Here is a 21,503-nt window from a genome sequence, read left to right as displayed (position 1 = left end):
AATTTTGCAGACTTAAAGGGCAATGAAAAAGATTACCTTTTGCCAAATTTGGTGACTATCCGTTTGAACAAAACAAGCGTAACGTGACCCCATTTGTCAAAATCGGGCGATACATATATATGGGAGCTATATCTAAATTTGATCCGATTTCTTCCAAATTCAATAGCGTTCGTCCTTGTGCAGAAAAAAACCCTGTACCAAATTTCATTCAAATCGGTTAATAATGCTAGATCGACTCAGGAGGTGATTCTGAGTCGATCGGTATATATTATGGGGTCTAAAATCAATATTTCTGGTAGGCACATTTTTTGGCAGATCAAACTTATTATACCCTGACCACTATGTGGTTTAGGGTATAAAAAAAAAACTAGTAAGAAAAGTCTAAAGACGGTCTGGGACGACTATATTATACCCTGCATCACTTTGTAGATCTACATTTTCGGTATCATCAAACCCGTCCAATGTGCTGGCTGCTATATATAAAGGGTTATGTTCCCATATACATATACTTAAATCTGACCAGACGTGGACAAAGCTTTTAAATCTGAACCAATTTTGAGGCAACTTCGCAAAAGTGCACCCAGAGAAGGAATATGATCACCTCAAACCAGGGTTGGCCTGTCACAAACTGTGACTTTTGCGACATACGTTTGCGACTGTATAATACGTATGTCGCAAAAGTCGTAAACCTACTGTAGAAAACCAAATTTTGAATAGAAGAAATCCTGAACATTTTATAATTTAGTTAGTTTGGTATCGAAATTCCCGTTAGTGAGTGTGTAAAATACCTTGGAGTTATATTGGACAGGAGACTGAACTTAAAGCTAAGAAAGGACGAGAAAATCCACGGTTACTCTGTACTCGTGCAAAAGGCAATAGGGAAAATGTGGGGACTAAAACCGAAAATTGTGAACATTCCTAAGAATTGAAACTTCTTCGCACCTATCGTCGTCTTGGATATCATCGAATTCGCTGCATAGCCGACGCGACTAAAGTATTTTCAGTTTGCGACTTTTGTTACTTTTTCTACATTTACGACGCGTATGTGACGTTTACGACGTTTACAACTTTGCTACAGTCGCAAACCTAAAAAAGTTTGATACAGACCATCTCTGCCTCAAACACGTTGTAAGAGCAAATTGTTATTTTTGGGTGATGACCATGTAACATGGTTTTCGCAACCATATTATTTTCTCGGAAATCATGTATCTGATTTCGGCAAATAGGTTATATTTGACGAGAAAATAACATTTTAGTGACAAACATGTTACATGGTCACCATACAAAAATAACATTTTGCTCTTGAAACATGTTTGAGGTGATCATATTCCTTCTCTGCGTGTGTCTTTATGATTTATCGGTCGTCACAAATGTATTAGAAATAAAGGAAAACGTGAGTCACTTTTACAAGTTTTCGACTTAGCAGTGGCGATTTTAAAAGGAAATGTGGGTATTTGAGCCATTTTTGCCCAAATCGAAAAAACATATATATGGAAGCTATATCGAAATCTGAACCAATTTCAACCAAATTTAACATGTATACTTAGTATTTTAATTCTACTCCCTGTGCAAAATTTCACGTAAATCGGACTACAACTTTGACCTCTGTGGTCATATGACGGAAAATCGGGAGAAAGATATTTATGGGAGCTATATCTAAATCTGAACCGATTTCAATAAAATTTAGCACACTTGACTACACTACTAACAGTACTCCTAGTGCAAAATTTCAATCAAAATGGGCTAAAACTCTAGATTCTGGGGCCATATAAGTCCATGTAGGACTTATATGGCCCCAGAAAAACAGGAACTTGTGAAAAATTTGAAGTCGATTGGAGAAAAACTGCGAAATAGACTTTGATCACAAAAATGTGTTCACAGATAGACGGACGGACGGACAGACGGACATGGCTAGATCAACTCAGATACCCACCCTGAGCATTATTGCAAAAGACACCATGTGTCTACCATGTGTCTATGCACTAACTTATAATACCCTGTTCCACAGTGTAGCGCAGGGTATAAAAATGTGGTATGCAGAAGTTTTCTTTTTACCAGTTTGCATCTAATATATATTTTTTTGGAGGAATCGGTGATCTTGTGCATTTAAAAACTAAAAAAAAAAACATTTTTTATCCATTTCTTTTTATAGTTATCAATATAATACGCTGGTCAAAGGGTTAAGAAAATCGATTTACGACGTTTGCATCCCAAGTCTCATTATAACATTTTGATGGATTTCATTAACGAAAACATTCATTGGGTTATGTAGATCAGTGATCCGTAAATGACAGTAAATAGAATACCTACTACTTCTCGCACATGTCATTCATCTGCTAGCAGATACACCATAAGCCAACCACTTGAAATTCAGATATCAGCACAATGGGATATGATATGCCCATAATATTGCTATCCTCACCTGTAGAGTGTGCCGGTGTTTGACGTTTATTCCAAAACCATTCATTCATAGATTTTCTTGTTTTGTTATTCAAAAGCCCTTTTGTCTCATTGCACAATAAATTATTTGTTCCGAGCCATTAAACATCATTAGTTGATGTCTATTCATTGTATTGATGAATCTGTGTGAATGTTGTCGTTTTAATTTAATTATGCCAAATTGTAGTGCACAATGAATGGTATTTAGTTGTTCATTTGTTTAACTAGACATTTTGGTTTATTTGCAATATAGAGAATCCCATTTACATGTTTAATGATTTATTTTTACTTGGTGTTAATTAGCGGGTTAAAACAAAATAACAAGTGTTTGTTTTTAAGTTCAGAAATAATTTTCAAGTATCAAAGAATGTAAAAAATATATTATCATTTTTATTTTATTTATCAATCAACTTCAATAATTTCTATAATCTATAGTCAAGGTTTTATGACATACAATATAAAAAAAGTTATAGTACATTGCGGAAAAAATATCAGGAAAACAAAAGTTAATTAAAAGCGGAGAAATCTTCCCAATCTACTTCGAATAAGCTTATCTTCAGTGTTTTTAAGACCCTTGAGTGTGTTCCAGGGGCACTTCTACACCGATATAAGTTTATTGAACAAGGGAAAGAAGTCACTGTTTGCTGAAATAGCAAACATTGTCTTTTATTATGTTCACTACCATAGGATGGGAAAGGACGTGTAATAATTTGCCATTCCGTTTTTAACACATAGAAATGTCGATTTCCCACTCTATAAACTATATACACATATTCTTGAGTAGAGTGCTATTCTAAGAGTATCTAATCATGTGCCTGTCTGTCGAAAACAATTAAATGCCGCAAACAAGTAAATACGGATTTATGTTCAGCCGGGGTGAATATTAAATCCACCACCATGACTCAAATAATATAATTGTTTCCTTTGAAAACTCTTCGTCGGGTTATTTGAAAATATTTAGAATTTCAGGGGAATTTGATGACAGATACCCTACCAAGTAAACATAAGGGAGCCACTGTGGTGCAATGGTTAGCATGCCCGCCTTGCATAGGCAAGGTCGTGAGTTCGATTCCTGCTTCGACCGAACACCAAAAAGTTTTTCAGCGGTGGATTATCCCACCTCAGTAATGCTGGTGACATTTCTGAGGGTTTCAAAGCTTCTCTAAGTGGTTTCACTACAATGTGGAACGCCGTTCGGACTCGGCTATAAAAAGGAGGTCCCTTGTCATTGAGCTTAATATGGAATCGGGCAGCACTCAGTGATAAGAGAGAAGTTCACCAATGTGGTATCACAATGGACTGAATAGTCTAAGTGAGCCTGATACATCGGGCTGCCACCTAACCTAACCTAAGTAAACATAAGTACCAACATTGAAATAGGGAGACTTAACACAAGTGGGCTATGCCAAAACATGGACCGATCCGCACCATATTCGCTACACCGATTTATGGACATAAAATACCTCAAAATTTTGAATTGCAGCCATATCGGACAAAAATTGCGGTGTCTAGAAGCTCAAGAAGTAAAATCGGGAGATCAGTCTATATGGTGGGTTATTCAGCAAATCGAATAAAAGTTGGGATGTCTGTACGATCAAGGGGAATATATGAAATTTGTACCGTTGGACCTATTTATGGTCCTAAATAATCTCAAGATTTAAAATTTCAGCAAATTGGATAAAAACAACTAGAATCCCACGAATTGGGCTATACCAACACATGGACCGATACTCACCATTTGCGCCACGCCTATTTGTAGTTGTAAAATATCTCTAGATTTTCAATTTCAGACAAATTGGATAGAAATGCAGTTTCTAGTCACCAAAGAAGTAAAATCGGGAGATCGGGGTATATGGGGGCTATACCAAAACATGGACCGATAGACACCTTTTTCGACACACCTATTTGTGGTCCTAAATTTTCCAATTTCAGACATTTCGGATAGAAAATGCGATTTCTAGAGGCCCAAGACCTTAAAATCTGCAAACAAGAAACGAATCTGTGCCAAATTAAAAGACGATAGCGCCATTATTGAAAGCTTTAGCATGATTACAACAGACAGACGGACAAACGAACATGGTTATATCGTCTTAGAATTTCTCCCTAATGAAGAATATATATTTATATTGCTTTATATTGTCGGAAATCGATATTTCGATATTATACACTGTGATGGTGGGTATAACAAACCCATTTTCCTAACAATAACTTCATGGTAGATTAGGTTAAGTTAAAGTGGCAGCCCGATTAAGTTTCAGACTCATTTAGACTATTCAGTCAGTCGGGAGCCACCGTGGTGCAATGGTTAGCATGCCCGCCTTGCATACACAAGGTCGTGGGTCGATTCCTGCTTCGACCGAACACCAAAAAGTTTTTCAGCGGTGGATTATACCACCTCAGTAATGCTGGTGACATTTCTGAGGGTTTCAAAGTTTCTCTAAGTGATTTAACTGCAATGTGAAATGCCGTTCGGACTCGGCTATAAAAAGGAAGTCCCTTGTCATTGAGCTTAACATGAAATCGGGCTGCACTCAGTGATAAGAGAGAAGTTCACCAATGTGGTATCACAATGGACTGAATAGTCTAAGTTAGCCTGATACATCGGGCTGCCACCTTACCTAACCTAGACTATTCTGTCCATTGTGATACCACATTAACTAAAAGTACCTATTACATATGGGCACAATTTTGACCACTGAACCTTCTCGATTTTTCCAAAATCATTAGCAGACTGCTTAAGTTAACGTTTTCCAGATCCGCCAGTAATCTAAGGCTACATACCCCTAAAATTCGCTTACGCCTTGCACAAAATGCAGGACACTCACACAAGAGGTGTTTAATTGATTCCTTTTCGTCCGCATCATGACAGCTCATACAATAGTCATTATACTTCGCGCCAATAGTTTGTCCAAAATCGCCTATCAGGCAGCGACTCGTTATAGCAGATATCAGGAGTGAAATCTGACGTCTTGAGAACACTAGCATATCTAGTGTGCGGTTTAAGTTTTAATGGGGCCATATTTGCTTTGTGTCGTTACAACCCTTGCAAATTTTCCATCGAACATTTGTCATCATAACAGCCTTCTCACGCAGTAAGAGCTTGCAGATAGCTAGAGGCATACCTACAGATTCTAGGTCCCCTGGAATATGAAAGGTAGTTCCAAGAAGAGGTGTGCACGTGACATGAAATTGTCGTGACTCACGAAAATTTTCGTGATTCGTGCGTGAGTTGTGAGTCACGCTCATGACAACAGCGTGAGCGTGATTAACAAACCAAAATGTCGTACGTGAGCGTGAGTCACGAAAATAATAATATCTTCGTGAGTGTGCGTGAGTAACGAATTACACTCACTAAAATATTCCTGCTCACCAACATAAAACGCTTAAGAGTTAAATTCAATTAAAATTTTAGTGACACCTCGGATGTTAAGAGTTTAATAACACTCTCGATTTTAATAATGTTCATGTTTCCAGAAGTGTCTCAATAAATGAATCATAAAATTATTCGTGAGTCACGATATTCTTAGTGAGTCACGGTATTTTTCGTGAGTCACGACGTTTTCATGCGTGAGTGTGCGTGAGTAAAAATTTTGTTTTCGTGAGTGTCCGTGAGCGTGAGTCCTACCAAAATATATCGTGCGTGAGTGTTCGTGAGTATGATTTTTCAGTCGTGAGTGTGCGTGAGCATGTCGAAAAGTGGTTTCGCCAGAGTGTATCCACTACGTTCGGCACATCTGGCATTATTTTGAGGACCGAACTGTGACCGTACCTTTTCTTCGACAACACCGATAGCTCGCACAACCGCACAGCCGTTGTTGCAGCTGACTGTTTGGTCAAAATGTCTACAGGCAATAGATGCAGCCTGACATTAAGGAAATCTGTTACTGTCCTACTGAATGCGCCTGAGATACAGAAGCACGCCATACACTGAAGTTTATTTAAACTTGTCGTCTGATGAAGTGCCGGTCACCAGACTACAACACCATATAGCATTATAGGTCTAACCACTGCCGTGTATAGCCAAGGCACAATGTTCGGGTTTAGTCCCCACTTTTTATACCCTAAACCACATAGTGGTCAGGGTATAATAAGTTTGATCGGCCAAAAAATGTCCTACCAGAAATATTGATTTTAGACCCCATAAAATATATACCGATCGACTCAGAATCACCTCCTGAGTCGATCTAGCGCTTGGTGTCCGTCCGTCCGTCTGTCCATGTATTTGTTGTTCACTGGATTTCGGGTGCAATTATTAACCGATTTTGATGAAATTTGGTACAGGGAGGTTTTTGAACACAAGGACGAACGCTCTTGAATTTGGAATAAATCGGATCAAATTTAGATATATCTCCCATATATATGTATCGCCCGATTTCGACAAATGGGGTCACTTTGCGCTTTTTTTTCAAACGGATCGTCACCAAATTTGGCAAAAGGTAATGTTTTCCATCGCCCTTCAAGTCTACAACATTTCATGCAAATCGGTTCAGATTTAGATATAGCTCTCATATATATGTATCGCCCGATTTTCCCAAATTTGGCCACAAAACCTTTATTTATCAACCGATCTTACTCAAAGTTGGCTAAATATAATTTTCTATAGCACTAACTATATGTGCAAAAAACAATCGAAATCGGTTCAGATTTAGCTATAGCTCCCATATATATGTACCGCCCGATTTGTCTAAATTTGGTCATTAAACCCTTATTTATCAACCAATCTTACCCAAATTTGGCTAAATGTAGTCTTCTATAGCACTAACTATATGTGCAAAAAATCATCGAAATCGGTTCAGATTTATATATAGCTCTCATATATATGTATAGCCCGATTTTCCCAAATTTGGCCATAGAACCCTTATTTATTAACCGATCTTACTAAAAGTTGGCTAGATCCAGTCCTCTATAGTACTAACGATATGTGCAAAATTTCATCGAAATCGGTTCAGATGTAGATATAGCTCCCATATATGTATCACCCGATTTTGAAAAATTCGCACCTAATAACTTTATGTTTGACCATACAGACCTCATTTCTTAACTGATCTTACTCAAATCTTGCACAAGGTAACCTTTCGTGGTATTAATCAAACCCGCAAAATATTATGCAAATTGGTTCAGATTTAGATATAGCTTCCATATATATGTATCGCTCGATTTTCCCAAATTTGGCCATACTACTCTTATTTATTAACCAATGTTACTCAAATTTCAAATTTTGATGTACTAGCCGATAGTTCTTATACGTACTTGTAGCTCTTACATAAGAATATTGCTCGATTTTTACAAATTTGTATTTATTACCCACACTGATTTAACGATTTTCTCTTTTTTAATAATGGGCTCAATATTAGTGGCATACTAACTCCGTAGGTGCAATATCAAGACAGCCAGTGTTGCTAGAAATAGGGGAAATTCCCTATATGTAGGGTTTTTTCTAATATTTAGCGTCTTGTAGGGACGTAGGGCCACAATGTAGGACATTTTCACTCAACACAATTTGTAATAATTTTTACATTTTGGTGACTCTACAGGAGGAGATTAGAAGCCGGCAAGGCTTGATCTTTAACAACGTGTGGTAAACTTTATTCCTGTAGAAAATTTTGTCAACATTTTATTTCTATAGAACTTTTTGTCAAAATTGTATTTCTATAGAAATTTTTTTCAAAATATTATTTCTATAAAAAATTTTCTCAAAATTTTATTCCTGTGGAATTTTTTCTCAAAATTTTATTCCTATAAAATTTATTGTCAAAATTTTATTTATATAGAAAAATTTCTCACAAAAATTTGTTTATAGAAACTTTTTCCAAAATTTTATTTTTATAGAGATTTAACAAAAGAGATTACTAGTTTGGGTAGAATTCTGCCAACTGTGGCAACCGTGGTGGTAATACAAATTTATATTCTAAGTTATATACGTTGCATATTCATGTTTTAAGATAATAAAGTACTTAGAACCATGTTTGTTTTGTAAATTTTTTTAAATTTAACGAAAAATTGTTTGGAAATGTATGGAAAAGTAGGGAACTTTTTTTTGTCCTTGTAGGGTAAACCGAACATTTTCCCTGGCAACATTGACTATGAGCAATAGTCAGATTGACACAAAGCACCCATAGACATGTACCCCTTAATTTTCTTAAATATGCAACTGCGGTTTATCTCCCAGACCTATATGTTACCCCACAAATGCTTATGATTACTAATTCTGTAATGGTGGTTTAGGGTATGATATAGTCGGCCCAGCCCGACTTTCTACTTTACTTACTTGTTTCCTATTTCCTTTTTACACGAGTACAAAGCTACCGTTGCTTTTCTCGCCCTTTTTTCAATATTAAGCTTAAAGTTCAGCTTCCTGTCCAAAATAACGCCAAGGTATTTGGCGCACTCAGCAAAGGGAATTTCAATGTCCCCTAAGGATATATGCGGTACATGACTAGTTCTGTCTTTACAGGATTTACCCCAAGACCATTCTCTTTCGCCCATTTCTCAGTCATCCGGAGGGCTCTCTGTATAATATCTCTGATTGTGGATGGGAATTTTCCCCCTGTCTGCTAGAGCCACATCATCTGCGTATGCCACCACTGTTATCCTTTCCTTTTCTAGGGAAACCAGAAGGATGGTTGAGGTGATAGAACTCCTTCTAGGGGAGTGCCTCTGTTCACATACCTTTGTATGTTTACTGTCCCAGTGTGGCTGAAATATGTCTCCTCATTAGAAGTTTGTCTAACAGCCTAAGTATACCTGGGTCAACATTCAGAATTGTCAGTCAGTTTAAGTGCCTGAACTAAATGACATTTGTTAATATAAAGTTAGGATGTATCACGAATGGCCCTCAGATAAATCCAGAATTAATCTTATTCCAAATGTAAATGAACCTATGATTACATATTTTTTTGAACTAAACTATACAGTGCGGTATTCCTCACTTCTACTGTCTACCCACAATTTGACAATGAAAATTACTCTTGTGAATATCTTTATTGTTTCCTCTTTTTGTTTTTGGATTTGTTTATCATTATTTTTTCACATTGGACACAAGTACCTTTATACATTGCACTTGAATCGAAAACGCTCAAGTATTGTTGTTAATCATAGTGCAGTTTCCTTATCTTCCAGATTAGAATGCAAATGTGTTGCTGTAACAACTCATTTATACACTAAACAAAATATTGTCGTGAAACCAACGATTTTGTGTCCCCTTAATACGAATGCGAATTTTGCTTAGCATAGAAGAAGCACTTCTCTGACAATGTTTTTTACATGAAAGAAAATGTTGTTTGACTAAGGTCAACTTGACTTTAAAAATCCTGAATAATTCTTTAAAATTATTGAAATCTTCTTTAAATTTGTTGACTACAAAGATAAAAAGCGTTATAAATTGGTTGATGAGCTTAAAAAAACAAGCAAATTAAAATTTGTTTCCTAGAATCAAGTACGCAAAACTCAATTTTAAAAGATAATTGAGTGTTAAATCTTTAATTCCATAAATTCTCAAATCTCATTATTGTAAAGAACCAATTTTTGGAACCGGGCATGCATATTTTTCAGTGTATTGGCTGCAATCTGAAAATGGCATTGAGTGATGGTGCGAAAACTTGCACCTATTTATTTATTTATGTTCCATATATTTAAAAAGGAGCTTTGGTTTTATTTAAGTTTTTCGTTTGACATATGCTAAATTGTTATAATAATTAGTGGATCTTTTGCATTTTCGTTGATTATTTTATTGAAGATGTTTGATATATCCATAGTCCATAAAAATTAAAAAGAAAACAATATTTACATTATATTAGGTACTTATAATATAGTTGTTGTCTGAATGTCACATAAATCAAACAGCAAAAAAAAAAAAAAAACAATAATCAGGCGAAACCCTTATTATATTCTACGCTAGAACAAACTGAACAAGTAGCGAAAGTGTAAAGTAGGTCGGGGCCGACTATACTATACCCTTTGTAAAAAAAAAATGATACCATCTTTAGCCTTACAATTTGAATTGGTTAACGCCATGCACTCAAAAAAAAATGTGAACCCTAGGTTAGGTTAGGTGGTAGCCCGATGTATCAGCCTCACTTAGACTATTCAGTCCATTGTGATACCACATTGGTGAACTTCTCTCTTATCACTGAGTGCTGCCCGATTCCATGTTAAGCGCAATGACAAGGGACCTCCTTTTTATAGCCGAGTCCGACCGGCGTTCCACATTGCAGTGAAACCACTTAGAGAAGCTTTGGGATAATGCAAGGCGGGCATGCTAACCATTGCACCACGGTGGCTCCCAAAGTGAACCCTATATTTCACTAAAGCTGATTTAATTCTATTTTAGTTCACGAAATTATTACGTTTTAAGAAAGTTTCCATGACTTTAATAATTTTTTGCTTACTTTAGTTAAATTAACTAAAGCAGAGGAAAGAATTATACACAAAGGAAGCATAAAGATTAACTAAATTCGTGTATCCCACAAAATAACATAGTTCAGAATTTCTTAATTATAAATTTTACCAATAATGCGCCCATCATGAACTTCGTATGGCACTAAAGACATTCTTGCAATTTTGAACACTAATTTTTTCTTTCAAACTATACAATTTTCTTTAAGAAGTGAAAAAAATTAATTATGTCTAATAAATGTTCATGAATTTGTCGAAAAATATTTACTTATTTTTGTGATATCGGAGTGGTGTCAGCGTTTATAATACTGTTCAGTTAAAATTTTCAAAAAATATTCAAAATTTTCTAAAACTAACTAAATTTTTTCTTTATGATGGGTTCACTGTTTTTTCAGTGTGGGACAAAACATTATGTTAGTATGGAAGCTATATCTAAATCTGAACGGCTTTCAGCCATATTTCGAATATTTTACGACACCATCAATTGTAGCCTTTGTGTAAAAATGGGAGCAACTCAAGGTAAAACTGTGGCCTCTGGGGTCATAGAAGTGCATATCGGCCGAAAAGTATATATGGGAGCTTTATCTAAATCTGAATCGATTTTGACAAAATATAGCATGTTAGAATGTCATGGGGGTAAAACTATTACCTATGTGGTTAAAAGAGTGTAAATGCATATCGGAAGAAATACACATATATGGTTGCTATATGGGAGCCACCGTGGTGCAATGGTTAGCATGTCCGCCTTGCAAACACGAGGTCGTGTGTTCGATTCCTGCTTCGACCGAACACCAAAAAGTTTTTCAGCGATGGATTATCCCACCTCAGTAATGCCGGTCCTCAAAGTAGTGCCAGATGTGCCTAACGTAGTGGATTACACCCTGGCTAAACCACTTTTCGACAAAAAGTTTGAAACTCTAATTCCCAACAGTGAGGCGTGGTGTACACAGACCACGGGGAATAAAAGATATATAGATTTCTATACTGATGGCTCCAAATTGAATGGACAAATGGGGTTCGGAGTATATTCTAAAGATCTGGAAATTCAAATAGCGAAAAGATTACCTAATCACTGTAGAGTTTTTCAGACTGAAATATTGGCAATAATAATGAATTGGCTGAGAAGTAATGTTCCAACAAATATTGGGATTAATATATACTCAGACAGTCAACCTGCAATAAAATCCTTGGACTCTGTGTACCTTAACTCGAAAACGGCCATAGACTGCCGCAAATCTCTCAACGAGATGGCTGAGCAGTACAATATTCACCTAATATGGGTGCCTGGCCATAGGAACATACCGGGGAACTGCGAAGCAGATGAGTTAACAAGGCTAGGAACTACCTTACATATTCCAGGGGAACTAGAATCTGTTGGTATGCCTCTGTCCACCTGCAAGCTCTTGCTGCGTGAGAAGGCTGTTATGATGGTCAATATTCGATGGGAGAATTGCAAGGGTTGTAACGACACCAAACTAATATGGCCCCATTTAAACTTAAACCGCACACTAGATATGCTAGTGTTCTCAAGGCGTCAGACAGCACTCCTGATATCTGCTATAACGGGTCGCTGCATGATAGGCGAATTTGCAAAAACTATAGGTGCGAAGTATAATGACTATTGTATAAGCTGTCATGATGCGGAAGAAAGAGAATCACCTCTTGTGTGAGTGTCCCGCTTTTTGTGTAAGCGAATTTTAGGAGCATATAGCTTTAGATTACTGGCGGACCTGGAAAACGTTAACTTAAGCAGTTTGTTAATGTTTTTGGAGCAATCTGGTTGGTTCCACAAAAGTAAATAATAGAGAAGGTAAATAACTAGAAGTGTCCATATGTAATAGGTACTTTTAGTTTAATGTGGTATCACAATGGACTGAATAGTCTAAGTGAGCCTGAAATTTAATCGGGCTGCCACTTTAACCTAACCAAACCTAACCTAATGCAGGTGACATTTCTAAGTGTTTCAAAGCTCTATAAGTGGTTTCACTGCAATGTGGAACGTCGTTCGGACTCGGCTATAAAAAGGAGGTCCCTTGTCATTGAGCTTAACAAGAAATCGGGCAGCACTCACTGATAAGAGAGAAGTTTACCGCTGTGGTATCACAATGGACTGAATAGTCTAAGTGAGCATGATACATCCGGCTGCCACTTAACCTAACCATGGTTGCTATATCTGAATCTGAATCGATTTAGGTGATATTTTGCAAGTTTTACGGGACTAACAAAACATTAACATGTACACAATTTAAAGAAGATCAGTTCAGAAGGACACCATTATGACGGTGATAAATATATATGCACTGAAAAAACAACCAGCTGATTGCAAAGATTTTTTCTTTGCACTAATGATTTTGGTACTGATGTCGGACAAAACAAGCGAAAAATTTAAGTAATGGTACTTTTAAGACACAATTCTTTTTTAAAATCCAGTACTTGATTCTAGGAAAAACTTTTTAATTTGTTTGTTATTTTTCAGCTTGTTTCTCCATGAGCTATCAAAGTCCACTGAAAAAAATATTGTCCTTACGTCAATGATTTCATGTCTTTAAAATACGAATGCAAATTTTGCTTAGCATAGAAGACGCATTTCTCTAATATAAAATTTTTTTCCTTGTCCAAAAGTCGATAAACTTTTCAATGAACTCGTATTGTCCTTATAATTAAGTGATTTGACTTAAAAATGGGTTTCATAATATGAAAGAAAATAAGTTTTGGGTTAAGGTCAACTTGACTTTAATAATTAAGAAAAATTCTTTAAATTTAGTGAAATTGTCTTTAAATTTTTTGTCTTTTTGCATCTTGACTACAAAGCAAAAAATCGTTCAAATAAAGGACATGTTTTTCAACTTTATTTTAAAGACGTTTTTTACTTGAAAACAAAAATAGCATAATTTCTATTGGTAGTGGAATCTTAATTTGGAAAATAAAGTTGTCGTTAACTCGTGTTTAAAGGATTTTGATAGCATATGAAGAAAAAAAGCTGAAAAAGCGAACAATTAAAATTTGCTTCCTAAAAGCAAGAACACAAAACCCAAATTTAAAAGAGAATTGTGTCTTAAAAAATATCCTTACTTGTATTCTCCGCTTCTTTGGCTCGGAATCAATAGCAAAATTTTTAAAGTAAAGACAAAATCATTGGAACCGGGCATGTTTTTTTTCAGTGCAACAACATAAATTTTCACATTCAATTGTTTCATATTAAAATCTATTTGTAAATGATTTTGGTTTTTGTAGTCAAACAAAATTTTCTTTCATATAAAAATAACAAGTTCTAAGTCGAATCATTTAAGTATAAGGACAAAATGACTTAATTTAAAAGTTTATCGTTGAACAAGGAAAAAAACTTTATATCAGAGATTTACCTATAATATAATTCGTATGTGTCGACCGATAAACCGTAAATGCAGATGTGCGAAATTTTTTGCAATAGCTTTAGATTTAAATATTTTCAATATGTTGTTACTAACATTTGTCCAAATCGGTTCATAATTATATATTTATATATGGGAGTATAAACTTTTATGTAGCTCCCAACAATTTTTTTTGTATACATATTGGCATTGGCGGTGCTACGAAATTTCGACATGTAATTTCTGGATTTTGCTGGATTGGTTGCCGTTCGTTTTTTTATGAGCGTTTGTATTCGATATATTTTGATTTTGAGCACTGTTTTGCAATTCTTTCTAATTTTCGCATGGCCAAAACACTCAAAATGGTGTGATTTGTTTTTCGGTCTTCAACATAGTTTAGCTCTTAACTTGGCCAAAAAAATGCGGAATATATTAAGCGGGAAAAATGTTAATCTTCATGCTCAAAACCCCAAAAATGCGGAAAAAATTACCACTTTTTCCAGTTTTTCGACTACAGCTCTTGAAGTATTGAAAATTGTACAAAACAATCAAGGGAATAAATGTAGCTTATAAAATTATGAACAACTTTTTAGTACACAACAACTTCATACCACCACTGCAAAAAACAAATATAAGAAAATTGCAAAAATGCTCCGAATCAAATTTGGCAAAAAAAAAAAAAAAACTATAGAGGCAAACGAACGACACCCATTCTACCACAATCCATAAATTATTTTTCTCCTCTCATCGAGTACTTTCGGCTGGGATAAGTGACTTTTTATAGGAAATTTTTGTGTTGTGTAATATAAATAATATATAATATGACAATTGCAAAAAAAAAAAAAAAAAATAAATATATATAAGAAAATTGCAAAAAAGTTCTCCGAATCGAATTTGGCAAAAAATCTATAGAGGCTCATAAAAAACGAACGGCACCAATTCTACCACAATCCATAAATTACTTTTCTCCTCTCATCGAGTACTATCGAATTTTTTTTTTTAATTTTTCTGCGGTGGCGTAGTTCCATCCAACACCCCTTAGCTACGTCATTGCATATTGGTGAAGGGTATAATATAGTCGGCCCCGCCCGACTTTGTGCTCCCCCTCAGGGTATTAGCCGATGTAAATTTTAGAAGAAGAAACATTTTTGTCAAGATTTAAATATAAATATATATTTGTCTAGTGTGACCATACCCTTAGTTACAAAATTATAGATAGCTTTAAAATTTTTGTTTGGATAAAGTTGGAGTCGAACAAAATGTACGACCTTCAGAATTCTACTCCCCAGCCCTGGTAATTAATATTATTCTTATTCATAAGCGTAGGAAGGCCTCTGGGGAGGGGGCTTAGACCCCCCCAGAAAAATTTTAGCCCCCCCCAGAATTTGAAAACCTATTTACGATTTTACATTTTTCTAAAAATTAAACAAGTATATACAACCGCACAAAGTTCCGCTAAAGACTTTCATGCACAATCGAATTAATTTAGTTGTGATAGCAGTTGCCGATGGCAATTTTTGAAATCTGATATTTATAAATAAATCTGTGGTTGAACTTTTGATTTAGTTGAATAACTAAAGTTCCTTTATTATTTTATTTAGTCTGGTTTAGTCAATTTAATTAAAAAAAATAGTAATTGATACTATTCTTTCATAAATTAATATCTTAATAATGCTGCAAAAAAGCATAGCCAAAAAGAAGTGAAAATCTTCTTTTTGGGTCCGGAAGTGGTGCAAAATTGGCGGAGAAGCGATGAATGTAATATGAAATTGTCATAGAACGAATGTCCACCGTTTCAACAGCCGTTGCAATGAATTTGCATCAATCTTCAGTTGTGATCCAAATTCAGTGTTTTGAATGTGAATTAAAAAAATTTGTTATATTTTCCCAAATAATTAATTTTTATATTTTTTATGATTTTTAATGCATTCTAACGCTTGTTTGAAACGTTTTCCCTCGAATATTTTCAAAAATTCTATAAAAATGTCTATAATGAATTTAGCATTTTTGTGGCAAAATTTGAATAATTTGTACCATTTTATTTATTCTTACCCTTTTTTAAAAGAAAATAAAAAATTACGCATTAAAATATGAAAAAATGAAGTAAAAAAACTTCCTGTGTAGTTAAAATAATTAACTTCTTTGTGAGGACATTTTTGGAAGTGCTTTTAAAGATGTGACATTAGAACAACTCCCAATTTTTTTGCTGGGAAAATTGTGGAACTACTTTTAGTTGCTTTATTATAAATTAATTGTCGAGTTATTTTGATGCCTATATTGTTATTCATTTTTATGAAATAAAACATTAATTGAACCTATAAGTTCAGTCTATAAATTTTCAGCTGGGGGGGCTATAGCCCCCCTAGGAAAATTGTCTAGCTACGCTAATGTTCTTATTATACATCGTATCGTTAAATCGATATCGACATCAACATGTTTATCTAGTGAAATCTTAAGGGTTAACTAAGTGATCATCTAGACTATGCATGATGACTGTAGCATTCTTGTTGAACCACCATAAAGTGCCAATAATTTCCCGCATTCACTTTTGAGAATTTCGCTCTTGACATGAGCTGATGATTGGCTATAATTGAGTCTTGTTTTCTTCTCTCAGTAGTCGGCTAGTGACACGTCTATGGATGTGGGATCACTTCAATTGTGGGTATCACATTCTCTCCACATGAGAGCCCAATGGATGGATATCAAACACTCAGATGGACAGACGGTGTAATAAAAATTATCTGGCACTGCTGGAATTTAGTTTTGAATGAAACCCTCGGCCATTAAGCATGTTTTGAAAAATAAGCGTAACGGCAAGCTAAAAAAAAAACACAAAAAAAAAAACAAAATTTAACCGAAAAAAGGAAATGAAAATTAATTTCCGGAAATTTTGAAATAAAACAAAAATAATATTTTTTTTTATTTTAGTGTTTCTTTAACAAGTGTTTAATTAACAAAAAAATGTGCTCTAAATATATATAATAATATAAATAATCAAATGAAAAATAATTCATTCCTATTGGAGATCATAAGAAATGTGTGAATTAATATCGAGTTTAGCAGATATTTTCTGGTGTACTAATGCCATCAATCATGATTAACGCAGTATAAATGCCACAAAGGTGTTAATTTTTATTTGTGCTAAACACTTTTAAAGTGTTTTTTGTGTATTTGTTGTTGTTGCTGTAACCATTTTATCCACATAGAAGGTAAAATATTTTGCATAAATATTGATTGTAAATTTACCTTAAAAGCAATTCTGTTTCTAAATCTATCCTACAGTCATTGATCAAGTTTGCTAATTTATGAATATTTATTTGATTCTACTATCCCCGAGTGTGATAATTAAATCAGCAGATCATATATGAAAATTCTAAATGATGTAAATTTATAATATGATATGAATTTAATTGAAATTATTATTTTGATGACGTCCATAAATGTCTGCACTCAAACAAAAAAGTGAACTTATCATAATGGAAAATATAATAATTTTAACTTATTTTTATTGGAAGAAAGTTATTTGTTCGTAGTTAAATTTTATTATTTTTAACGAAATTTTCCACAGCCGAACTAATATTTTTCGTTTTTATACCCTCCACCATAGGATGGGGGGTATATTAACTTTGTCATTCCGTTTGTAACACATCGAAATATTGCTCTAAGACCTCATAAAGTATATATATTCTGGGTCGTGGTGAAATTCTGAGTCGATCTGAGCATGTCCGTCCGTCCGTCCGTCTGTTGAAATCACGCTAACTTCCGAACGAAACAAGCTATCGACTTGAAACTTGGCACAAGTAGTTGTTATTGATGTAGGTCGGATGGTATTGCAAATGGGCCATATCGGTCCACTTTTACGAATAGCCCCCATATAAACGGACCCCCAAATTTGGTTTGCCGATCCTCTAAGAGAAGTAAATTTCATCCGATCCGGCTGAAATTTTGTACATGGTGTTGGTATATGGTCTCTAACAACCATGCAAAAATTGGTTCACATCGGTCCATAATTATATATAGCCCCCATATAAACCGATCCCCCGATTTGGCTTGCGGAGCCTCTAAAAGAAGCAAATTTCATCCGATCCGGCTGAAATTTGGTACATGGTGTTAGCATATGGTCTCTAATAACCATGCAAAAATTGGTCCATATCGGTAAATAATTATATATAGCCCCCATATAAACCGATCCCCGATTTGGCTTGCGGAGCCACTAAGAGAAGCAAATTTCATCCGATCCGGCTGAAATTTGGTACATGGTGTAAGTATATGGTCTCTAACAACCATGCAAAAATTGGTTCACATGGGTCCATAATTATATATAGCCCCCATATAAACCGATCGCCCGATTTGACTTGTGGAGCCTCTAAGAGAAGCAAATTTCATCCGATTCGGCTGAAATTTGGTACATGGTGTTTGGTCCACATCGGCCCATAATTATATATAGCCCCATATAAACCGATCACCAGATTTGACCTCCGGAGACTCTTGGAAGACCAAAATTTATCTGATTCAGTTGAAATTTGGTACGTGATGTTAATATATGGCCTCAAACACTCGTGCAAAAATTGGTCGATATCGGTCCATAATTATATATAGGCCCCATATAAACCGATCCCCAGATTTGACCTCCGGAGCACCTTGGAAGAGCAAAATTCTTCCCGTTCGGTTGAAATTTGGTACGTGATGTTAGTATATGGTATCCAACAACCATGCAGGAATTGGTTCCTATCAGTCCATAATAATATATAGCTCCCATATAAACCGATCCCCAGATTTGACCTCCGGTGCCTTTTGGAGAAGCAAAATTCATACGATCTGGTTGAAATTTGGTACGTGGAAGTTTCTACGCAATCCATGGTGGAGGGTACATAAGATTCGGCCTGGCCGAACTTACGGCCGTATATACTTGTTTAAGTATGTCTCAATCATTAATGAACTAAACGTGGTTTTATAGTTCAATATGACCTAACGCAAAATAAATTTTTCGTACGATTCCCAATAATAGTACGAATAAACAACTAACAGGTTGGCTGATAAGTCCCCGGTCTGACACATAGATGGCGTCGCTAGTATTAAATGCATATTATTTTTATATAGTACAAACCTTCAAATGATTCGTGTCAAAATTTGACGTCTGTAAGTCAATTAGTTTGTGAGATAGAGCGTCTTTTGTGAAGCAACTTTTGTTATTGTGAAAAAATGGAAAAAAAGAAATTTCGTGTTTTGATAAAATACTGTTTTCTAAAGGGAAAAAATACGGTGGAAGCAAAAACTTCCCCAGGGAAATCAACAATAATTGATTGGTATGCAAAATTCAAGAGTGGTGAAATGAGCACGGAGGACGGTGAACGCAATGGAAGCCAGAAAGATATTTGGATATGCGGAAGCTCTGTGCAAAATGTGTACCGCGCGAGCTCACATTTGACCAAAAACAACAACGTGTTGATGATTCTGAGCGGTGTTTGCAGCTGTTAACTCGTAACAACCTCGAGTTTTCCGTCGATATGTGACAATGGATGAAACATGGCTCCATCACTACACTCCTGAGTCCAATTGACAGTCGGCTGAGTGGACAGCGACCGGTGAACCGTCTCCGAAGCGTGTAAAGACTCAAAAGTCCGCTGGCAAAGTAATGGCCCTTTTTTTTTGGGATGCGCATGGAATAATTTTTATCGATTATCTTGAGAAGGGAAAAACCATCAACAGTGACTATCATATGGCGTTATTGGAGCGTTTGAAGGTCGAAATCGCGGCAAAACGGTCCCATATGAAGAAGAAAAAAGTGTTGTTCCACCAAGACAACGCGCTGTGCCACAAGTCATTGAGAACGATGGCAAAAAATCATGAATTGGCCTTCGAATTGCTTCCCCACCCACCGTATTCTGCAGATCTGGCCCCCAGCGAATTTTTCTTGTTCTCAGACCTCAAAAGGATGCTCGCAGGGAAAAAATTTAGCTGCAATGAAGAGGTGATCGCCGAAACAGAGGCCTATTTTGAGGCAAAACCGAAGGAGTAGTACCAAAATGGTATCAAAAAATTGGAAGGTCGTTATAATCATTGTATCGCTCTTGAAGGGAACTATGTTGAATAATAAAAACTAATTTTGACAAAAAAAAATGTGTTTTTCTTTGTTAGACCGGGGACTTATCAGCCAACCTGTTAGCTCCCACACCCTCAAAAACAATAGCTTCTGTAACATATACTCCCAAACACATTCTGCTTCAAGCATATATAGTTTCAGGATTGGTCCAAACAAAATATTGTTTGTATTGTTCAAACATATTACATAATCAAACATATTCACCTTTGGAATACACTGGTAGAAAACACTTTTTATGACATTTTATTTGTTTGTATATATTTTTAAGGCGCTAATTGGTTACTTCCATTTTTATATCCTCCAGGACGGGTGATATATTAACTTTGTCATTCCGTTTGTAACACTTCGATATACTGGTCTATGACGCCATAAAGTATATAGCATATTCTGGGTCGTGGTGAAATTCTGAGTCGATCTAACGATGTCCGTCCGTCCATCTGTTGAAATCACTCTAATTTCCTAACGAAACAACCTATTGAAACTTGGAACAAGTATTTGTTATTGATGTAGGTCGGATGGTATTGTAAATGGGTCATATCGGACCACTTTTACGTATAGCCCCCATATAAACCGACACCCAGATTTTGCATGAGGAGCCTCTTGGAAAAGAAAATTTCATCCGATCCGGTTGAAATTTGGTACGAGGTGTTAGTATATGGTCTCTAACAACCATGACAAAATTGGTCTATATCGGTCCATAATTATATATAGCCCCCATAAAACCGATGCCCAAATTTCAATTATTTAACTTCTGGCTCACTTCTTGAAAAAATTGGTTAATATTTTTTATACTTGTATCTAAATATTTATATGCTTGTATCTATATAGTCGAGATCAAAGGACAATAGAAAGGCAAGCAATTTAAAAACGATTTCATTAATTTTGAAGAATTTTTCACGAATTATTAAAGGATATCCAATTTTAAATTGAATCACTTAACTATAAGGACAAAAAAATTTTTTTTTGAAATGACTTTTGGACAAAGAAAAAACTTTATATGAGTCATCTATGCTAAGTAACATTCAGATTCGTATTATAGGGACATGAAATCTTTGGCCTGACGACAATATTTTTTTCAGTGCATTAAAATTTTGCCAAAGGGCATTTTGCTCATGTGTACATACTAAAGTAGTGTTCCTCCTCATCATCATAATTATGTCATCTTAACCGATTCATTGCAATGCATTTTAATTGCAGTACTCGTGTTTATATAAAAC

The 21,503-nt window shown here is 35.4% G+C and overlaps 1 protein-coding gene across 5 annotated transcripts in view; it reads left to right on the top strand.

The window, feature by feature from the left end:
- The first annotated feature begins 2,534 nt into the window (after positions 1-2,534).
- Positions 2,535-21,503, top strand: part of Irk2 (Inwardly rectifying potassium channel 2) — a 74,333-nt gene continuing 55,364 nt past the window's right edge. Inside the window, exon 1 of one of the 5 annotated variants that reach the window (XM_075290693.1) lies at positions 2,535-2,639. The gene's annotated coding sequence lies outside the window, so the exon portion shown is untranslated. Of the gene's footprint in view, positions 2,640-16,863; positions 17,393-21,503 lie in introns of those variants that run through there. The other 4 variants (XM_075290694.1, XM_075290692.1, XM_075290696.1 and 1 more) reach the window with 4 other exon arrangements.

The sequence above is a fragment of the Haematobia irritans genome, chromosome 1 (assembly GCF_050003625.1).
Source record: "Haematobia irritans isolate KBUSLIRL chromosome 1, ASM5000362v1, whole genome shotgun sequence".
Taxonomy (NCBI): Eukaryota; Metazoa; Arthropoda; class Insecta; order Diptera; family Muscidae; genus Haematobia; species Haematobia irritans.
This window is presented reverse-complemented; position numbering and strand designations above follow the sequence as displayed.